Raw genomic sequence first — 20387 nt, 5'->3', positions numbered from 1 at the left:
AATGATTATCCTGCAAACCGGGGGCCTAATCGCCAAACACCATTACATTCTCCTGTTGTACTATCATGGCAATCATTTCATTCATATGACGTGTAAACAATAAATATGTAATTCTTACATCACGTCTCTCCGGTTTGAACTAAAATTCCACTTTGTTTCTGTTTTCACTTTCACGTACTGTGTGTGATTGTGTGTGTTGTGTGTGATTGTGTGTGTGTTGTGTGGGGAGGGCATTTTACTTTACCAAGAAAAAACTGTCTTTTTGTATAGCTTTCCATTTATTCATTTATTTTGTAATAGTTTGATTACATTATTGTCGATAAATAGCCACATGTACTGTCCAACAAAGTGCTGTGCATACATTAAGTGACCTCTTCTGGTCCTCTCTTGCAACAGGAAACAGTAAGCAATGTTTCAACAGGAAACACAAATACAGCAACAACAGTATAGGCTTACACTTGTTTGATTATAACATTGAAAACATTATTTTACATTAAATTGCATTTACCTGTTTCCTATTTATGAACAATGTTTAAAAAAATGCATATATGTGGTTTGTGTATAATATACAGTATTATATATAATTGACAGTACGCAACTCCTCAAACCGACACTCAGTGGTTACGATAATGTAAAATACAACTCTATTTTTATCACAAGGGGAAATTATGATAGCTGCAATACAAAGTATCAAAGTTGCATAATACAATATGCCAACACAGTTTCTCACTATGGATAATAAAAATAAAGGAACAGGCATGTATGTACAAACAATCTCGAATCTGAATTTAATGTGAGTATAATCATTCTGTGAAAAATAAATAAGCTTAAACTCGAAGCACACACACAAGTAAAACCTATGACATGTTACTTATGAATAAACATTATCAGCTCAATAATGAAAGGGGAATTTAGAAGAAGATGTTCATGGCAATTACAGGCAGATGTTGACTTTTAAGTGACACATTTAATTTCCCTTCTTCGATTCTTCGCTTATTAAAGGTTCAGGACTCTGTTTTATATTTGGAAGAGTGTCTTTAAAGACAGACAGTTTATCCCTGACAGCCTTTGCTTCTCTGCTACGTTGTGTGGCGCTCCCTCTGCTGCATGAGACTCTGCAACACCTCCTTTCACTACTCCCGCAGCAGCAAAAGTTGATTGATCTTCTTTCTGCTGCTGCTCCTGGGTGTTTGGCTGAAGGTTGGCTTTTCTCTGGCTGTGGCTGATATTTCTTCAGAACTTCGTTAACATCATCTTCCATTGTTGACGTGCCATTCAAACATCCAAAAAATAACCGCCTGCAATGCCTGCCAGTTTGATCATAAGGTTCTTAAATACTCTGTGTCTAGCTTCCTTTCTGACTTCTTCCCGTGTCAAGGTTCCTGATGACTGTCTAATGAGCTCCTCCTCTTTTTTGTATTACGTCCTCCACTCTTTGTAGCATCTCATTGGTGTTGTAGCAGCTTCCTTCGTTTGATTCTATTATCTCATCTATTGTCTTCAGTAGCTCCTTCACCTGGAACTGGTTGCTCCTGTATTCTTCCTGCTGGCTTGTTCTTCCAGTGTTATTATCGATGACGTGGGCAACGGCCTCCCGCACTTCTTCAACAGATTACTCGCAGGCTCGTTATGCTGGAAAAACTCCTTAACTGTCTGTTCTTCATCGAGCTGGTCACCATGAGTGAAGAGAAACTGTTGCGTATTTGAAGATTTTTTCCGAAAAAGTATTGGTTTATGTTAGCGATGACGGGCCTCTTCGTGCTCTGTGAATTTATCCACTTTAAACACAATGAGATAAGCATGGGGCCCAGGAGCGCACTCTGTGACACACCTTAATAAATTAGTCTTGAGCTCCTCCTCTGATTGATCTGTGTCGAAGAGACCAGGAGTGTCGATCAGAGTGATGCTTCTTCCACTGATGGTTTTGGTTTCTGCTTGACATTTACTTGTTTCAGAATTGGCAGTAGTATTAGTTGTGAATATCTTCTCTCCAAATATGGTGTTAGCCAGGCTGCTTTTCCCACATCCAGTTTTCCCCAAGATGACGATTCTCCAATTTGACTCTGAAAGAGAATAATTTCCATCAATCAAACTCTTTACTTGACTTTCTTTTTTTTTATGTAAGATGCTCATGTGCTTAATATACAAAAAGGTCTTAAATACTCAAAAAATCACAATAAAAAGCTAGAGCTGTTTAGTCGAACACCAGTATAAAAAATATCCAAATGTAATTAAGTCATTTTTCTTCCTCTAAGCTAACATTTCAATGACAGACCTTTGGGTCATGTGAAATCATAAAATGACATTCAGTTATTTGTTCCTTGACTTACATTTTTAACTGTAGATGTAATCTTCTTCACTGACTTACAAACCCCACCAAATGTCTTTACCCAAATCATTAGAATAGGCCACTCTCTGGTGGGCAGGTGATGCTACTGCAGCTTTTAAATGGTGTTATAGAGTTGTGGTGGTTTTCTCTCACCCTTTCTTCAGAAAATAAAATGGTTAGTTTTTACTTTATGAATAATTATATCACATAACAAAACTATCAGCATCAGGTCTCCTCAGATAAAGATGTCATATCATTTGTTATCAGCTTAACAGCAAATTAAAAACCCTATATTTTTATATGGGTTTTAATTTGGGTTAACTTTCCATCCTCACTAAATCATGTCATGTTTTACTGTATTCTTTCAGTTTTGATTTTATTTAAAAAAAAATATTTTATTTAAAAATTGTTTTATTTAACATATTATCACTGTATATGTTTTATCTTGTTTCTGTATTCATTTTAATATTGTTGTTATGTTTTCTATAAAGCACTTTTGGGCTGCTTTGTGCATGAAAGGTCGCTATACAACATACAGTTCACGTAGTGTGTTTTACTTCACCAAGGAAAAAACTATCCAAAAAAAAATGTTTTTATAGCTTTCCGTTTATTTCATTGTTAATTTATTTTGTAATAGTTTGATTATATTATTGTCCATAAATAGCCACATTTACTGTCCAACAAAATGATGCTGTGCTTACATTAATGACCTCTTCTGGTCCTCTCTTGCAACAGGAAACAGTAAGCAATGTTTTCAACAGGAAACACAAATACAGCAACAACAGTATAGGCTTACACTCAAAAACATTATTTTACATTAAATTGCATTTACCCTGTTTCCTATTTATGAACAAAGTTTTTAAAACATGCATATATGTTGTTTTGTATATAATATACAGTATTATATATATATATATATATATATATATATATATATATATATATGCCAAAACAGTTTCTCACTATGGATAATAAAATATAAAACAGGTAATGTCTGTACAAACAATATTTAATCTGAATTTAATGTGAGTATAGTTCAATAATTCTGTGAAAAGAAATAAGCTTCTTAAGCTCGAAGCACACAAGTAAAACCTATGACATGGTACTTATGAATAAACATTATCAGCTCAATAATTAAAAGGGAATTTAGAAGAAGATGTTCATGCAATTACAGGCAGATGTGACTTTTAAATGACACATTTAATTTCCCTTCTTCGATTCTTAGCTTATTAAAGATTTAAACTCTGTTTCGTCTTTGGAACTGTGTCTTTTAAAGACAGAGAGTTGATTTGCTGCTCTCTGTGCTGCTTCCCGTGGTGAGTCTGCTCCCTCAGCTGCATGATACCCTGCAACACCTCCTTTCACTGCTCCCGCAACAGCAAATAATGCTGCAATCTCACCTAGTGCTACCGCTGCTCCCCCTGCTGCTCCTCCTTGCTGCTCCTCCTACTGCTGCTCCCTGTGCCCTCTACTGCTGCTCCTCCTACTGCTGCTCCTCCTACTGCTGCTCCTCCTGCTGCTCCCCTGCTGCTCCTCCTGCTACTCCTATCACTCCAGCTGCTTTTACTGCTGTGTTGGCAACAAACCGGACTGGAATTTCTCAAAGAGGCCGTTTAGTTGGAGATGGTCCTGAAGCTGGGTGGAAACCACATGTCTAACTTTCTACCAGCACGTCATGCACTCACTGGCTGTGGCACAACAATTAGTTTGTACAGAATAGGAAAGACAACAGCATTCACCAAACTCAAGACCCATCTCAGCGAGCTCAAAGATCTGGCCCATTTTGGACTCTGCCAGCTTGGAAGAGTCTTTGCCCAGTCACAAGTCAATTTGCGCTTTCTGCTATATGGAAAAAAGGAAAAGGAAATTGGACTGATGTGCACTAACTTGGATGAACTGAGGTTCGTAATTGCATCAACAACAGATGCAGCCTCGGAAAATTCTGCCGCCAACAGAGGATGCATTTTCCAACAACATGTAAAGAGCAATGTTTCAGACAGCGATATGGTGTCACCAGCCCGACCCAAACCCTTGTTATGGAGTCCTGTTGGCAAGGGGTGGATTGTCAGAGATGGGGGCCATTCATTTACAAAACCCCCCAGCACCTACAGAAGTGAGAGACATTACTCACTTGTATTTGCCAAGATTGCAAAGTGTGGAGAGAGTGGGAAGTGCCAGTGCCTCTCTGATGAAGCTCAGCGCAAGGTTCAACCAGGAAGACCGTCTTTAACTCATTCATGTATTTCTATATCCATGTTTCTACTCTCTCTCCTCCTCAATAAGTGACCGGGGGCGTCACTCTTCAGCTTAGCCAATCACTTCGCTCTATTCCCAAGAGCCTATCATAGCGTGCCATCAAACCCTTTCAAATCTGCTCTCCCCTCCGACAGCTGTCATTTCAGGTGACTCAACGCAACCCTCCTCCACCCCTTTTCACCTCCCGTCCCTCCGAATCGAGGGTCAAGCTAAACCACTCCTCCTCAGACCGACCCAACTATCCATTCACCACCACCAGTGTCTAGACCCCGGGGGGTTTTCATCGGATCGGTTCTACCCTCCCGAATGATACTTCCTGCCCAACGGGGCCTAATCGCCAATACTGTCACATTCATTTGTGCATCTGCGAATTCAATATGTATCATCACATCAAAACCGTCTCTCCTGATTGAATTGGCCTTCCCTGTACGCAGGGCCGTTTCTAGCTTTTTGGGGGCCCTATGCAAGATGCTGTTTGGGGGCCCTAGTTTTGACTACAATGGGGGGGATTCCGAAGCCTTTAAAGGTCCCATGTCATGGCCATTTCCATTGATCATAATTCCATTGTTGAGGTCTACTAGAATAGATTTATATTGTGCAATTTTCCAAAATCACTTTGGTTTCTCAAACAGCATCTCTGTAAACTACGTGTATTCACTGAATTTCACTCTCTGCCTTTAACGGCTCGTTGTAGCTCCAATAGCTCCAGCCCCCACTCTCCCTGTGAGCACAGTGTGCTCTGATTGGTTGGGACGTTGTGAATCGAGCTGAGCTCCGTGGAGGTGTGGTTTCCTTGTTTAGCGATACACAGCCAAACACAGCCAACCTTCACCCTGAGCACACACAAGTCACAGCCGAAGTAAAAACAATAAGTGTGGCTTGATATTGAGAAAGAAAAGGGTTGATAAACGCTGTGAGAATGGGTCTGCAGAGAGAATGGGTCTGCAGAGAGAATTTCGCCGCGATCCCAACTGTCTGTTATCAGCCTGCAGCCAGGGAGGAGAGATCAGCAGAGCTGCATGCACTGAGTGTGTGTGTGAGGAAGTCCGTGGATTGGTCAATTTGGACCAATCAGCGGGGGCTTAATGTAACGGCTCCGCGGACGTAACGGCTCCACGGATTGGTCCATTTGGTTCCGGGTAACGCATGACATCATGAGTTACCCGGAAGAATCAATGGACAGTGACGTATCTCCAACGAGGCGTTTTGGGGAGATATTTTCTGTGTTAGAGTTTTACTCGCTACAAGGGTGTACTTTGAGGGTTTTGACTCTGCAGACCGTTTACATGCATAAAAACCTTCATAACACACAAGGGGACGGGTAATAACCGGAAAAGCATGACATGGGACCTTTAAGATGATCTGTGGAGATGCATCAGCCAGGAAAAACAGGCTAATTTCACGAAAACCAAGCAATTGAAAATTACAAAAAATTATATTAAAAAGGTAAACAATAAGGCTCCTCTATGTCAATAAATGCAAGAGATGCAGCATTTTCTCAGCTGTCAGCCCAACGATGATTTAATAATAATAATTTCAATTTATATAGCGCCTTTCACGAAACACAAGGACGCTTTACAATGGGAAGTTACAAAACAAAAAGTAATAATAATCATACTGATTTGGACTTTATTACCCCAAAAACCCAAGCCACAGTTTTGCTATCATTGCAGTTTAGTCGTGTTTATATCCTACATTGGATTTGTAAGCAATAATGCTTCACCGAACACTCACAGGAGGGGGCTTGGCTGTCTGCAAATAAAGATGGCTCATTTTAATTCTCCCCAAATATATTGAGGCTGAACCTGAACTTTGAATTATCGGCTCCCATCATAATCTTGGCGATCTTGTTACAATTGTGAATGCAGAATTAAAAATACTATGTAACTGGTTTGCAGTTAATAAATTATCCCTTGATGTGGCCAAAACAAATTACATGTTATTCAATACAAAGTCTGAGAGTAGAAATGACTGCATTATACGGATTTGCAATACAGAGATAGAAAAAGTTGGTGCATGTACATTTTTAGGACTGCTTGTTGAAGAAAAACTCAATTGGAAGCACTATATAAATTATGTACAAACTAAACTATCAAAAACAATAGGTATTTTGTTTCATACTAAGAACATTCTTGAAGAAAATATACTCTTTATAACAGTCTATTTCTCCCTTACCTTTAATACTGCTCCGAAATATGGGAAAACACGTACTCAACAAATCTACAAAAAATAATAACATCCCAAAAAAAGTATTACGAATAGTCTGTGGTGTTGGTAAATATGAACACACAACTCCCATATTTAAAAAAACTCAATCTCTTAAAATGTGTTGAGATAGTACAGCTTAAAACAGTACTGATTATGCACAACATTTTCCATAACAAAATGCCTCATAACATTCAAAAGCAGTTCCAATCCACAGCGTGAACATATATGAATGTAAAAAAGGTCACTTGAAAATAAGTGTTCACAATGTTTATATGCAATTATGCATATATTATTATTATTATTAATTTGCATTTGTACCTATGTATATATTTATACATAGTATTTTAATTTCCAAAAAAAGATAGTTGAAACTGCTATTGACATGTGCAGAAAATGACCCTATATCTAGTTTTCGTATATATATTAGGGCTGTCAGACGATTAAAATAGTTAATCGCGATTAATCGCAAATTAATCGCACATTTTTGCTCTGTTCTAAATGTACCTTAGAGGAATATTTTTCAAGTTTTTAAAACTCTTATCAACATATGAGTGGACAAATATGCTTTATGCTAATGTTTATTATAATTTGAACAATGACAAATATCCTCATGAATATTAAACAACAACCTCTGAACATTACAAATATTCGCCTCAATTCAACCAGGGGCCTATACTACGAAGCTGGTTCAACCTAACCTGGATATGTTTGAGTTAGCCGGTTGGCCTAATCCAAAACATACGCGCTCTCGCTAAACTGTACTACGACGCTGGTCATAGCCGCGGGAAGTAGGGGTGCTGGGGGTGCTGCAGCACCCCCTGTTGGCGAGTGGTGTACATTTGAAAAACTGAGTGACCACCTAAATAAAAATGATTAAACTACATAAAATAGTTATGATTTTACTTAAAATAAAATTAGCTGTATACAGTAGCATATAATAGTCATAGTATATATTTGTATATATCAGGTGGCTTGAATTTATTTTCCAAATAAAATCCGAGTCATCTAGGTCATAGGTCGTGGGAGAGTGACGTAATTGATGCGACACACACACTGCAGAGTGACAACTTTATAGAATGGCGCAAAAAAGGATTTTGGATTTTTTTCTCCAACAAACAACCCAATAAAAAGAGTGGACCACCACTCCTCAGCCCATCACCTCTACAACTAGAGTAATATGACACAGAAGAGACTGACACATCTGACTTTAATGCATGTCCACAGTAACATTTTGGACAATGTGGATGTATCTGCTCTAATGAGGGTCTTCATTAGTGCCACCCCAGGCTACATTTGGAGTTTTGTGAAGCCCCAACACAAGGTAAGACGATGTTTCCTTTAATGCTGCTGCCGCTGTGCAGTGTTTTGCCTTGTCAATCAGTTAAAATTGAATTCATAGTTTTATTAATATTGTAAATAATATTTTCTGACTATTTGTAATGTTATGTAGGTTTGTAAGACCCATAGTTAGCATGTGGGCATGTGCAGCTGTTGCTAAGGTCTATACTGGTTTATTAAAGTTAAGGCGAGACACCCCAGGTGAATAGGGTAATTTCTCCAGTTAATTACCTACAATAAGGCAATTGTTTCTTATATTACAAGTTTTCTGAATATGCAAATGAGCCATTATCTCATTACATTTGCGCATATTTTAACACATTTCAGGAACCGAAATCTGAACTTTGGATAAAGCCAGGTTCAAAATGCTCGTTTCATTTTGTAGTCATATTAGCATCAAAGGCTTTTACAGAAGGGATTTTGGATATCTCTTTTTATCACTCCATAAATCAGAAAATACTGTCAACAGCCCTAAAATATCAATTTTCGCCATGTTTCTAGGTATAACATCTTATATAATTCAGGCTATGAATGATCTATGAACAAACCCTTCTGTAAAAGCCTTCATAATATTGATAGGAATATAACTGGAAGGTTTGGTGTATGTACGTGCTACTGAAGTTGAAATTTCGAACTCAGAGTAGGAGAAAAAACTCATTTTGAGAAAAGGACCTTTAAAGATTGCAGTGAGGCGCTAGCTAAACCCTCTGTTCTTTGGATGACAGCTTGCGCATCGACGCACTCCGTGAAGGTATTTCATGTTCGGGGTCATTTTTGTTTTGTATAACCTTGCTTCGTGCAAGTGACAATTGTTGTTGTCTTCTCTGTGAACGTTTTTTTTTGCCGTTCCTTTGCCATTTTGAGATTTAAATTTCTAGCGGAAAGCTAACCAGGAAGTGTTTTAGCACATCACGTGACGCATCTGAACGAATCACGTTGGAAGTTGACACGAGCCAATGACATTTCGTTTCTTGGTTTAAGACCCCTTTGTGCTTTCACGATTGGTTGCTGATACAAAGGAAATGACCATATTTGGATCCGATGAGATTGTGCAGGAGAGACACAGCTTTCCAACGATGACATGGTGCAAACAGCGGTCGCGGTACTTTATGTTACGTTAGAATGCTAACTTTTGGTGAATTTAGGAGAAATATACAGACGCAAATAGACCAACTATAGTAAAATGAACACTTAAATGTGTATTTTGTACGTTTTACTTCCAAAAGCCTTAAAGAAAACATGTTATGGAATCAAAATAGTACAACATCTCAAAATTGACCAGTGCATGAAAAACGATGTTTTTGCCTGCCGTGTCTCGCCTTTAACAAACAATGTATGCGGCTCGTATCGCTGACAGCTGCGCCCGGCCCGGCACCGCCTTTTTTTTTTTTTTTTAAGCGGCTCCCTCCTCACTTTTGGCAGCAGCCCCTGAGCAAAATGACTTCCCGCGGCTATGACGCTGGTTATCAAGTGGATCGCTCAAGCCAGCCGTGTCCTATCTAGTTAGGTGCGCGTTCACATGAAAGGGGTGGTATTTGGAGCATTCGACCAATCACAAACATGGAGAAGTGCACTGACAGCGCAGCGTCATACTTCCTGAATGAAAAGTGAACTTTAATACTAGTCAAAAATGAAGAAGTTAAAATTTAAACATCCATGACTTAAACACTTTATCCAGGATAAAAGCCACATAGGCCTGCAAGGTGAATACAGCTGGCAAAAGAAAAAGTGTTTGAATGCGTACATTAACAGGTTTATGATATCACGGCCCTGTCTAAAACACGATCTGACTTTAATTACATTTGTCTCGAGTGTTTCGTCAACTTAATGTGTTGCTTAAAATAATACTTCTGCATACAGTATGTGACACTGTGAGTGTTGCACGGCCAGATACGGCTCAAGAAGCTGACTCAGATAAGGAGATATATGATACATTATGATGTGATATGAATGATAATGGGACACATCGACGTCTGCACTCAGTGTACTTATGTTGTGGCAGATATTTAAGTAAGCTTTCTTAACGCTAATGTTATAATAGTCAGATTGCTCTGAAGATGGGAGGTGATATTCTATTAATGTTCACGTTCACACAGTCGGTGATTTTTGCCGGCCGTCTTTCCTGCGACGGCAGCTTTTCTGTATTTCCTTTCTCCTGTAATATGACTTGATCGCTTTAAACTCCGCACACTGATCTCTGATTGGTCAGCAGGCAGTGCTTTCACTGAGTTGAGCTCTTAGCCTGCAACCTAACCTGGTCCCGACCAGGTTAGCCGCTAAGCATAAGTTACCATTGTAGTGCCGTGAAAAGAGAGTCGGAGGCGGTGTATTAAGAATGGAGTTCCAATCTTTATTATCCATTACTTTCAGAGAGGTTAACACATGCACTGCTCTGCCTGATGAGCTAGCAGGAATGGCAGCTAAAGCTACAGGTGTTCCCCACTAAAGGGTCCGTGTGGCAACACAATAAGCAAGGTGAATTATGTCCAATAACGTGTCACCCCACAAGCCCCCCCAGAATTCACACATAAACAAAATCAGCATGGCGGGGAGGAACGACACGCCGACCCCCACGACTCCTGAGCACGGGAGTCGGAAAAGTGACTCCCGCCTGTGCGGCCCCCGGAAGGGGAGGGACCGGAAAAACAGGTCTTAAATCCGTGACAGGGGACGAGGCCGGGGGGCGGCCTCGTCGCGGAGGTCGAGCCAGCACCACAGGCTGGTCCAAGTCCAGGTGAGCAGCCTTCACCCGGTCCACCGAGACGTGCTCGGCCTTGCCACCCAGGTCGACCACCAGGTGCTTGTCCCCGTGCTCCAAGACCCGGAAAGGCCCATCATAAGGGGGCTGCAGGGGGCCTCTGTGCGCATCGTGCCGGATGAACACGTGCTCCGCCGAGCGGAGCTCTGCGGGAACCTGGGACACCTGAGTACCGTGCTGAGTAGTAGGGATCGGAACAAAGGCCTCAGCGGCGTCACGCAGGAAAGCCCGCTGGGCCGACGCCGACCAGGGAGCCGATGCATTTGGGAGGAAATCCCCCGGAACTCTCAGCGGCTGACCGTAGACCATCTCCGCTGTAGAACACTGCAGATCTTCCTTAGGTGCGGTCCTCAGGCCCAGCATCACCCAGGGCAGCTTGTTGACCCAGTTACCGTCCGTAAGGCCGGCCTTGAGGGCCGCCTTCATGGAGCGATGCAAGCGCTCGCAGAGACCGTTAGCCTGAGGGTGGTAAGCGGTAGTCCTGTGCAGCTTAACCCCCAAACCGCCTGCCACAGCGTTCCAGAGCTCGGACGTGAACTGAGAGCCCCTGTCTGAGGAAATGTCTGACGGGGTGCCAAAACGACACACCCACGTTGCAATGAAGGCCCGGGCAACGTCTGCGGCTGATGTCGAAACGAGCGGAACCGCCTCCGGCCAACGGGTCGTCCTGTCCACCATGGTGAGGAGGTAGGAAAACCCCTGAGAGGAAGGCAACGGACCAACCAGGTCAATGTTGACGTGATCAAACCTCCTCTCAGGCACCAGGAAACGCTCCAACGGGGCCTTCGTGTGGCGGTGCACCTTAGCGCGTTGACAAGCCACGCACTCCCTGGCCCCAAGTCCTCACGTCCCTTTTCAGTCCTGCCAAACGAACTTCGCCGCTACCAAACGGACCGAAGGTTTAACGCCGGGGTGTGACAGGCCGTGCACAGCCCTCGAACACAGGACGCCTCCAGCTGGCAGGGACGACAGGCCGCGCCAGGCCCGTAGAGACGTCACACAGGAGAGTAATGCTCCGCGTCGCCGAACACCACGTCCTCCAAGCGCAGCCCCGCGCTCTCCACCTTCAGGGCCTGGACGCCGGGATCTGTGACCTGGTCTGCCGCCATGCGAGTATAGTCCAGGCCCAACTGGACGGCACCGATGACGACCCTGGAGAGGCAATCAGCAACCAGGTTCGACTTGCCAGCCACGTGCTTAATGTCCGTAGTGAACTCCGATATGTAGGACAGCTGCCGCTGCTGACGTGCCGACCAAGGCTCCGCCACTTTTGACATGGCAAAGGTGAGCGGCTTGTGGTCGACAAACGCCTTAAATTCACGGCCTTCCAGCATGAACGGAAGTGCCGCACGGCCAAATAAAGTCCGAGGAGCTCCCGGTCAAAGGCGCTGTATTTGCGTTCTCTAGGCGTCAGCTGGCGGCTGAAAAAGGCGAGCGGCTGCCAAGCGCCCTCCACCCACTGCTCGTGCACTGCGCCGACCGCGTAGTCTGACGCGTCCGTGGTGATGGAGATGGGAGCCGTAGATGATGGGTGTGCCAGCAAAGCCGCCCTGAGCCAACGCGGTCTTGACCTCAGCAAAAGCGCCGTCCGCCCTCTGCTGTCCAGTCGATCTCCTGGACGGGGGTCTTGCCTTTCAACGCTTCATACAGCGGCCGCATGATGTGTGCGGCCCGGGCGATGAAACGGTGGTAGAAGAAGTCACCATCCCCAGAAACTCACGGAGCGACCGGGCTGTGAGCGGGCGAGGAAACGCCGCAACAGCCTCCACCTTCGCTGGCAGAGGTGGTCGCACCGCCCTTGGTGACGCGCGGTGCCCCAGGAAATCGATGTCCGACACCCCCGAACTGGCACTTTGCAGGATTGATGATTAATCCGTGTTCGTTGAGCGTGTGAAAAGGTCTCGGAGGTGGGACAGGTGCTCCTGCACTGAAGCGCTGGCGACGAGTATGTCGTCGAGGTAAACAAACACAAACGGCAGGTCCCGCAGCACCGAATCCATCAGGCGCTGGAACGTCTGAGCGGCATTCTTGAGTCCAAAAGGCATCCGCAGGAACTCAAAAAGTCCAAAAGGCGTTATCACTGCTGTCTTGGGAATGTCCAGTGGGTGCATGGGCACCTGGTGGTATCCACGCACCAGGTCCACCTTGGAAAAACACCCCCGTACCGGCCAGATGCGCCGAAAAGTCCTGAATGTGGGGCACCGGATAGCGGTCAGGCGTAGTGGCGTCGTTGAGTCGGCGGTAATCCCCGCACGGGCGGAACCCGCCGTTCGATTTGGGAACGACGTGCAGGGGGGAAGCCCAAGGACTGTCGGAGCGGCGGACAATGCCCAGGCGCTCCATGGTTGCGAACTCCGCCCTCGCTACAGCCAGCTTAGAAGGGTTCAACCGCCGGGCCCTGGCGTAGACAGGAGGCCCTCCGGTAGTGATGTGGTGTTCCACGCCATGCTTAGTGGTAAGCGCAGAGAAGGTGGGTAGCGACAGGTCTGGAAACTCGGCCAACAGTCTGAGAAACGTGTCTGCACCTGACAGCGAGCCTGACAGCCCGTCGTACGCTGCGCTGCCAAGTGTGCACACGAGGGAAGAAAACGTTAAGGCATCAACCAAACGCCTATTCTTAACGTCCACTAAGAGTCCATGAGCACACAAAAAATCCGCTCCGAGGAGGGGAAAAGAAATGTCCGCTGTCACAAAATCCCAGCTGAAACGCTGTCCTCCGATGCACAAACACATAGGCCTCACGCCGTACGTGCGAATGGGACTGCCGTTAGCCGTCGTCAATCGCGGTCCGTGCCCCCCACGGGCGACGTCTTCACTCGACGCTGGAACTACGCTCCGTTGAGCGCCCGTATCACACAGAAACAGGCTCCCCGAAACGCTGTCGCTGACGAAGAGAAGCCTGCACGTGCCGCCGACGCTCAGAGCCACTACTGGGCGCCGGCCCCTCCGTTTCCCGGGGGTTTGTAGCTGCACGGAGCGATGCATCTCTTCGCCCTTGTCCCGAAACGTGCGTGGTAAACGCACTCTCCGGCGTCTCCACGCCTGCTAGCCACAGCCGTGTCCGGCCTCCGCCACGCTTTCTTGACTGCCGGTGGGCCGCTGAGCGTCGCGGCTAACGTCTCTGCCCCGGGCTGTTGCGTAGCCAGGAAAAACGATCCGCTTCCTCAGCCAAAGCACGGGGCTCCGTGACAGGCGTGTTGGCCAGCGCCGTCTGTACCCGGGGAGGCAAGTGACGCAGGAAAATCTCCGTGAATAAAATACGGGGATCTTCCCCCCCTAGCAGATTTAGCATTTTCTCCATTAGCTGGGATGGCTTGCTGTCTCCTAGGCCTTGAATGTCAAGTATCTGGCGGGCCCTCTCCTTAGCAGATAAGCTAAATGTCTTAAGGAGAAGGGCCTTAATCGCCTCATATTTGCCATGATGTGGGGGGGCTGCGATGAATCCCACCAACCTGGACGACGTGGAGCTCCCCAGCGCTGCTACCACATGGTAGTATTTTAGGTCCCCGTCACGGACCTGTCGGCAGGCGAAATGTGCCTCCACGTGTGCGAAACCATGCCTCCGCGGTGTGCTCCCAGAATTCCGGCAGCTTTATGAAAACATCGCGCTCAGCCATGTTCGTTAATTTTCCGGAAACTTTCTCGGAAAAGTCAGGGTCACCAGTGTAGTGCCGTGAAAAGAGAGTCGGAGGCGGTGTATTAAGAATGGAGTTCCAATCTTTATTATCCATTACTTTCAGAGAGGTTAACACATGCACTGCTCTGCCTGATGAGCTAGCAGGAATGGCAGCTAAAGCTACAGGTGTTCCCCACTAAAGGGTCCGTGTGGCAACACAATAAGCAAGGTGAATTATGTCCAATAACGTGTCACCACACCATGGAGATCTAGCCTGCTAAAAAGAGAACCCGCTTCGTAGGACCGGAAAGCCGGAGTTTTCCCTGAATTTAGCCGGCTAAGCGAAAATCCTGCTTCGTAGTATACCCCCTGGAACCTCTCTCATACAATAATACAATACAAATGGTGTGTGTGTGTGTGTGTGTGTGTGTGTGTGTGTGTGTGTGTGTGTGTGTGTGTGTGTGTGGTGTGTGTGGTGTGTGTGTGTGTGGTGTGTGTGTGTGTGTGTGTGTGTGTGTGTGTGTGTGTGTGTGTGTGTGTGTGTGTGTGTGTGTGTGTGTGTGTGTGTGTGTGTGGTGTGTGTGTGGGTGTGTGTGTGTGTGGTGTGTGTGTGTGTGTGTGTGTGTGTGTGTGTGTGTGTGTGTGGTGTGTGTGTGTGTGTGTGTGTGTGTGTGTTTGTGTTGTGGTGTGTGTGTGTGTGTGTGTGTGTGATGGATCGTTGGAGCTATGTTCAACTCAAGGCATATGCTCGAACGGGAGCTGCCTGGACGCTGCAATCATGTTGCGCACTATCCGTGCTGAGTGTGCTGACTTTTCGTACAATGTCCCACTGTCTGGCTTCCTGCATAAAGTCAAGTGCTCGGCGCAGTTGTGTGGATAGAGCGCTCCTCTGTTTTCATTTAAACAGCTCCTTATATCCGTTAGCGCAGCTAGCTAGCACCAGATGCTAACAACAACAATGCACGTAAGGTCTCTCTCTCGCTCGCTCCGGCCACACATACACACCCTCCCGGTCCTCCCGATGGCCAGTCGGTGCCTGCCGGTGAGCGTGGAAGTGTGGTCTGCCGCAAGCGGGCAGCAGGAGCGGGGCTGTCAGCATCAGCTTGTAGATGGTATTTTAAACTCGATGCGCTCTGAAACTACGGGGCGGCCGAGGAAAAAAAGGTAAAGCTAGGTTTACAGGACTATAATTCAGTATTTATTTAGTTAAATAATTGTCTGACTATTTGGTGATGTAGGACAGCCACCTGGTTCATACCTCAGCAAATCTGAAGAGGAAAAGAGTGGTCATTCTCAAGTTATGGGCTTTTTTGTCACCTTTCCCACATTCAGCCTGGTCTAATTCGTCTCTTTTTCAGGGATTGGGGTAGTTCTAAAGAACAACCAAAAAAACATTTTTTCCCCCAAAATAAAATGTGACAACAATCAATTTCATTAATGGGAGACCCTATAAGATACGAAAAATCATTGTTGTCATTTGTTCTACCTCGGGTAGGGGTATCTCAAAATCTGAGGGCCCTTCCTGCTAGACTATTATTAAAGATTTAAACTCTGTTTCGTTTTTGGAACAGTGTCTTTTAAAGACAGAGAGTTGATTCTCGACAGCCTGTGCTGCTTCCCGTGCTGTGACGGCTCCCTGAGCGGCATGATACCCTGCAACACCTCCTTTCACTGCTCCCGCAACAGCAAATAATGCTGCAATCGCACCTAGTCGCTGCTCCCCCTGCTACTCCTCCTACTGCTGCTCCTCCTATCACTCCAGCTGCTTTTACTGCTGTGTTGGCAACAAATTGAAGTTGTCCCGGCTCTGACAGACTTTTCTTTAAAGCTAAGAGGACTAAGAGGACTTCTTCCTGTATGTTTCCTGATGACTGTCTAATGAGCTCTTCCTCCTCTTGTTGTATTTGTTCCTCCACTGCTTGTAGCATCACATTGGTGTAGCAACGTTCCTCGTTTGCCTCTACCATCTTATCTATTGTCGGGGGTAAATTATCAAAATGGATGTGTTCCCAACGGGGCATAGATCTTGTAACAAGGTGAATTATGTATTCCAATAAGATCAACATTTTCTCAGCAGCTTGTTGCTATGAGTTAACACAAATCTGGGCATGGCTTCATGTTTGCTATAATCTGATCAAACCACATTCCTCTGTTAGCATTCAGATGTGGGCCATAATAAATTGCCGTCTGTACACGAAGGGAACATGCTGTGGATAGTTTCGATTTTCATAAAATGGCATTCTGTTCAGTGTTCCTTGACTTCCTTTTTTAACTGTAGATGTAGATCTTTAATGACATACAAACCCACCAAAGGTTTTTACCCAAATCCTTAGAATAAACTGACGATGAGCTAATCCCCCCTAATTCTAATGTAAATCTAGATAACTTTATTCCACCTATTCAGATGTGTCCACAGACAATAAATGAATTACAGACAAAACTTCCCATCATGGCACAGATCAGGTTCGTTCTAGTCAGAGTAGAGATAAAGTCAAATGTACTTTAAAAAGATTAGCTTTGTGAATGACTGTTTGCTTTTTAGACTGATTAAACCACATAGTAGTCACTGCAGACGACTTCTCTGTTTCTGTATGTATGATGAATAAATGACAATGACTAAATATATTTTTAAAAACTATTATTTAGCTTTTTTTCTGAGAATCAATCAGAATGGATATAAACAAAGTCCATTTACTCAAGTACTGCATTGAAGCACACATTTGAACTTGAGTTGAGTATTTTCATTCACACTTCATACTTATACACTACTACTTTTCAGAGGAATATAATATTCTACTTTATACTCTACCACATAGTTACTTCACAAAACATAGGATACAATCACAACACATTGCAACACCTTTTAAAGATGAATCCGCCCTACATTATTATACATACTTACGTATCCACTTATCACCAATAATAATGATAATACTTACTTCTACAATTGTAATAAAGTATTGTTAACGTCTAGTGTTGCAGCCTTTACAACTCACAGTAAATAATCACAATAACTCTTAACACTTACCGTCCATTTTGCTTAAAAAGGAATGACTGTAGTCAGCCGACTGCTGGGTGTTCTGTCTTCGGTTCTCTCGCTGTGGTTTGACTCTACTTCCCGTTCTCTACCAGTTTATCTACATCTGCCTACTTGAAAAATAGAGTGAGTGTTGCATAAGATCCTTGTTGCAGGCCTTGATTATAACATCCTTTAAGCTGAAGATATCACACATACAAATTATCTTTTTATATTTATAATTATATCAGACTCATGTAAACATTTAAATATCAACTCCTACTTAAACAACATAATTTTTAAAATTACTATAACGAGTTAATTAGAAAATAATTATAACGCAAACAAAGAACAAAATACAACATCAGGTAAATAAATCATTTTTTAAATTTAAGTGTTTAAAAAGAGAATAATACTTTTCGTAGATTGCATGCTTGTGACAGAGGCAGATTTACAGCTCGGCAATAAAACCAGATACCAAAACATTTGAAAAAATCAATTCTAGAAGCGGTTTTAAGCCACGTTTGCAGAGATTGGTGGAATCTGGTTGTTTTGTATTCCTTTTAAATCCTTGTAACACTTTTACCAAGCCTCTGAAAGGGAGGAAACATTGCCCTAATTCCAATAAACAGGTCTTTTAAAAAAATACAATAAAAAAAGAAATGCATGAATGACAGTTTCCTGATCAGCAGGTCTGCTTTTTAGGGTGGGGACTGCATGTTGTTTGGAAAGAACGGGTTGTATAGACTTTTATTTTTGAAAGGTTTATTAGTGGAATCAGGCCTCTATGTAACCCTAACCCAGTAAAGACTGATGACCCTTAAAATAAGGGAGAAGAAAATAAACTAAAAATGCTTTAAGAATTACATGCTAACACATACACACCATTTGTATAGCTCCTTTATTATTTATTGGTAATTGTTTTTGTTTTCATACTAAAGCCAATTAGGGGCCGGTGTGTAGGAGCCATTTTGTGGGTGTTGTTGGTGTGTCAGTTTATTTGAGTTATATGTATAGTGCAATATTATTTATGAACACTGGGTGGCGGGGTTTAGCTGCACCGGGTGTATATAAGGAGGTCATAGGTGACAGGAGAGGTGTGGACACAGGAGGAAGAGAGCATACCGATTCCACCAGCCCGGCAGATGCTCATCACAACAATTAGAAACTGTACAATTAACCCTGGTATGTAAAGCTCAATAAACAACATTATAAACTTCAACAAAGGACCGGAAATAATCTGTTTGTGTGTTTGTAAATAGTCATTATATACAGTGTTTAATTAACTATTAGTAGAGAATAGCGAGTAATGAATATACTTTATAGGGATCCTATTAATATCTAATAATACAAATAATGAAATTCAATAACATGCTTTAACCACTAGGTGTCCCTTTATATCAGCTGTGCACCTTTATGGTTGTAAATACAGCCTATCTACCCAATTAGATCAAATATCAAAGTCAGCCGAATTAGTGTTGATACTGCAAGGAGACGTATTGTGTGAAAATAAATGTAAGATGTTGTTTAATGGCTGATATATTTATGATCCATGTCACGTTTTCAGTTCCTCATGTTTGTCTAGAAGTCTTCTCATCAGGGCTCTATAAATACAGAACTAAGGCAGATATGTAATATTTAATGCAGCCGAAAAAAATGTTTTCGGTCTGTTTCCGGTATTTGTTAATGACGATGTGCTGTGAGATGTGAGACTGGAATTGCACAGGGGGAAATAACGTAGGCTATCTTTAGATGCGGATTTTGTTAAACTAATATGTTTGCGCTGTGGACCAACACTATACATTGACGGGGAAGGGGGGTAGCAATAAAGATAACACCATTAAACAGTTACACAACATAACAGAAATAATATCGATAGCAGCGTCCCTAGCAACCCACCTTGGTAACAATGAAAACGTTATGGACGCAATTTCCTGAAGTAATCTTCGTAATAACTAGCAAACTAAAGATCATGTACATCCACTGCACACATAATCTGAAATAACAACTCATATTTCTCGCATCAAATGACATCAAAACGCATTTTAATGGCCAAACTAACTTTAAAATAGGCATTTTCCACCGAGAATAAAACGAAGTTCGGCCATGTTTTTTTTTTTCTGCAGGGAGAAATTTGAAGATCACGTGACGTCCAACAGAGCACATGGTGTAGTCCAAACAACTGGGGATTCTGGGTAGTGTAGTGTCTTCTGCCATCCTTTACTCCAGGGGTGGGGAACCTCCGGCCCCCGGGCCGTATACGGCCCGCGAGACCATTTGGTATGGCCCTCGAGGTAATTTATAAACACACGCAAACAATTTAAGAAATCTAGACCGCAAAATAATTAAACAAGCGAGTGCCTGTTTTTCCTGGCAACGGTCATGGTCCTTGAACACAACACGAGCCTAACGTGTCATCACCTGGTATATGTCTCGTCTGACAGGGGTGCAGTTCTGACGGAGAGCACCAGAACTTCAAAAATTGCAGTAGGCCTACCCATAAATCCGTACACATGCTGCAGTTTTTGCGTGGCTGTGTCTTTAGCTGAAAGCCCAGTGGCGATCTGTTCATCTGTCATTCTGATCATACAGTCAATAACTTTGTTGTTATTAGCATCTGGTTAGCTAGCTATGCTAACGAATATAAGAAGCTCTTTCTACAACCAGTGAGGTAAAGACACATCTTTATATGATCATTATAGTTATCAAAAATTAAGAGAATAAAGTAAACGGGTATAAAATACTATATGACAGTAAACAAAAGTTGTTATTAATAAACAATAATACAGTTTGAAAGGAGAGTGATTTGTAAAATATCCATAAAGAAAAAGTTAATCTGCTTACAGTTCTGTTTCATCTTGGGTGT

At 43.4% G+C, this 20387-nt stretch overlaps 1 pseudogene; it reads right to left on the bottom strand.

Annotated features, from left to right (window-relative positions):
• Positions 1–257: 257 nt before the first annotated feature.
• On the bottom strand, positions 258–17812 carry LOC117555539 (annotated as a pseudogene).
• Between the last annotated feature and the right edge of the window lie 2575 nt (positions 17813–20387).

This window comes from Gymnodraco acuticeps, unplaced genomic scaffold (genome assembly GCF_902827175.1).
Source record: "Gymnodraco acuticeps unplaced genomic scaffold, fGymAcu1.1, whole genome shotgun sequence".
NCBI lineage: Eukaryota > Metazoa > Chordata > Actinopteri > Perciformes > Bathydraconidae > Gymnodraco > Gymnodraco acuticeps.
The sequence above is the reverse complement of the archived record's forward strand: the minus strand, read 5'-3'. Positions and strand labels throughout refer to the sequence as shown.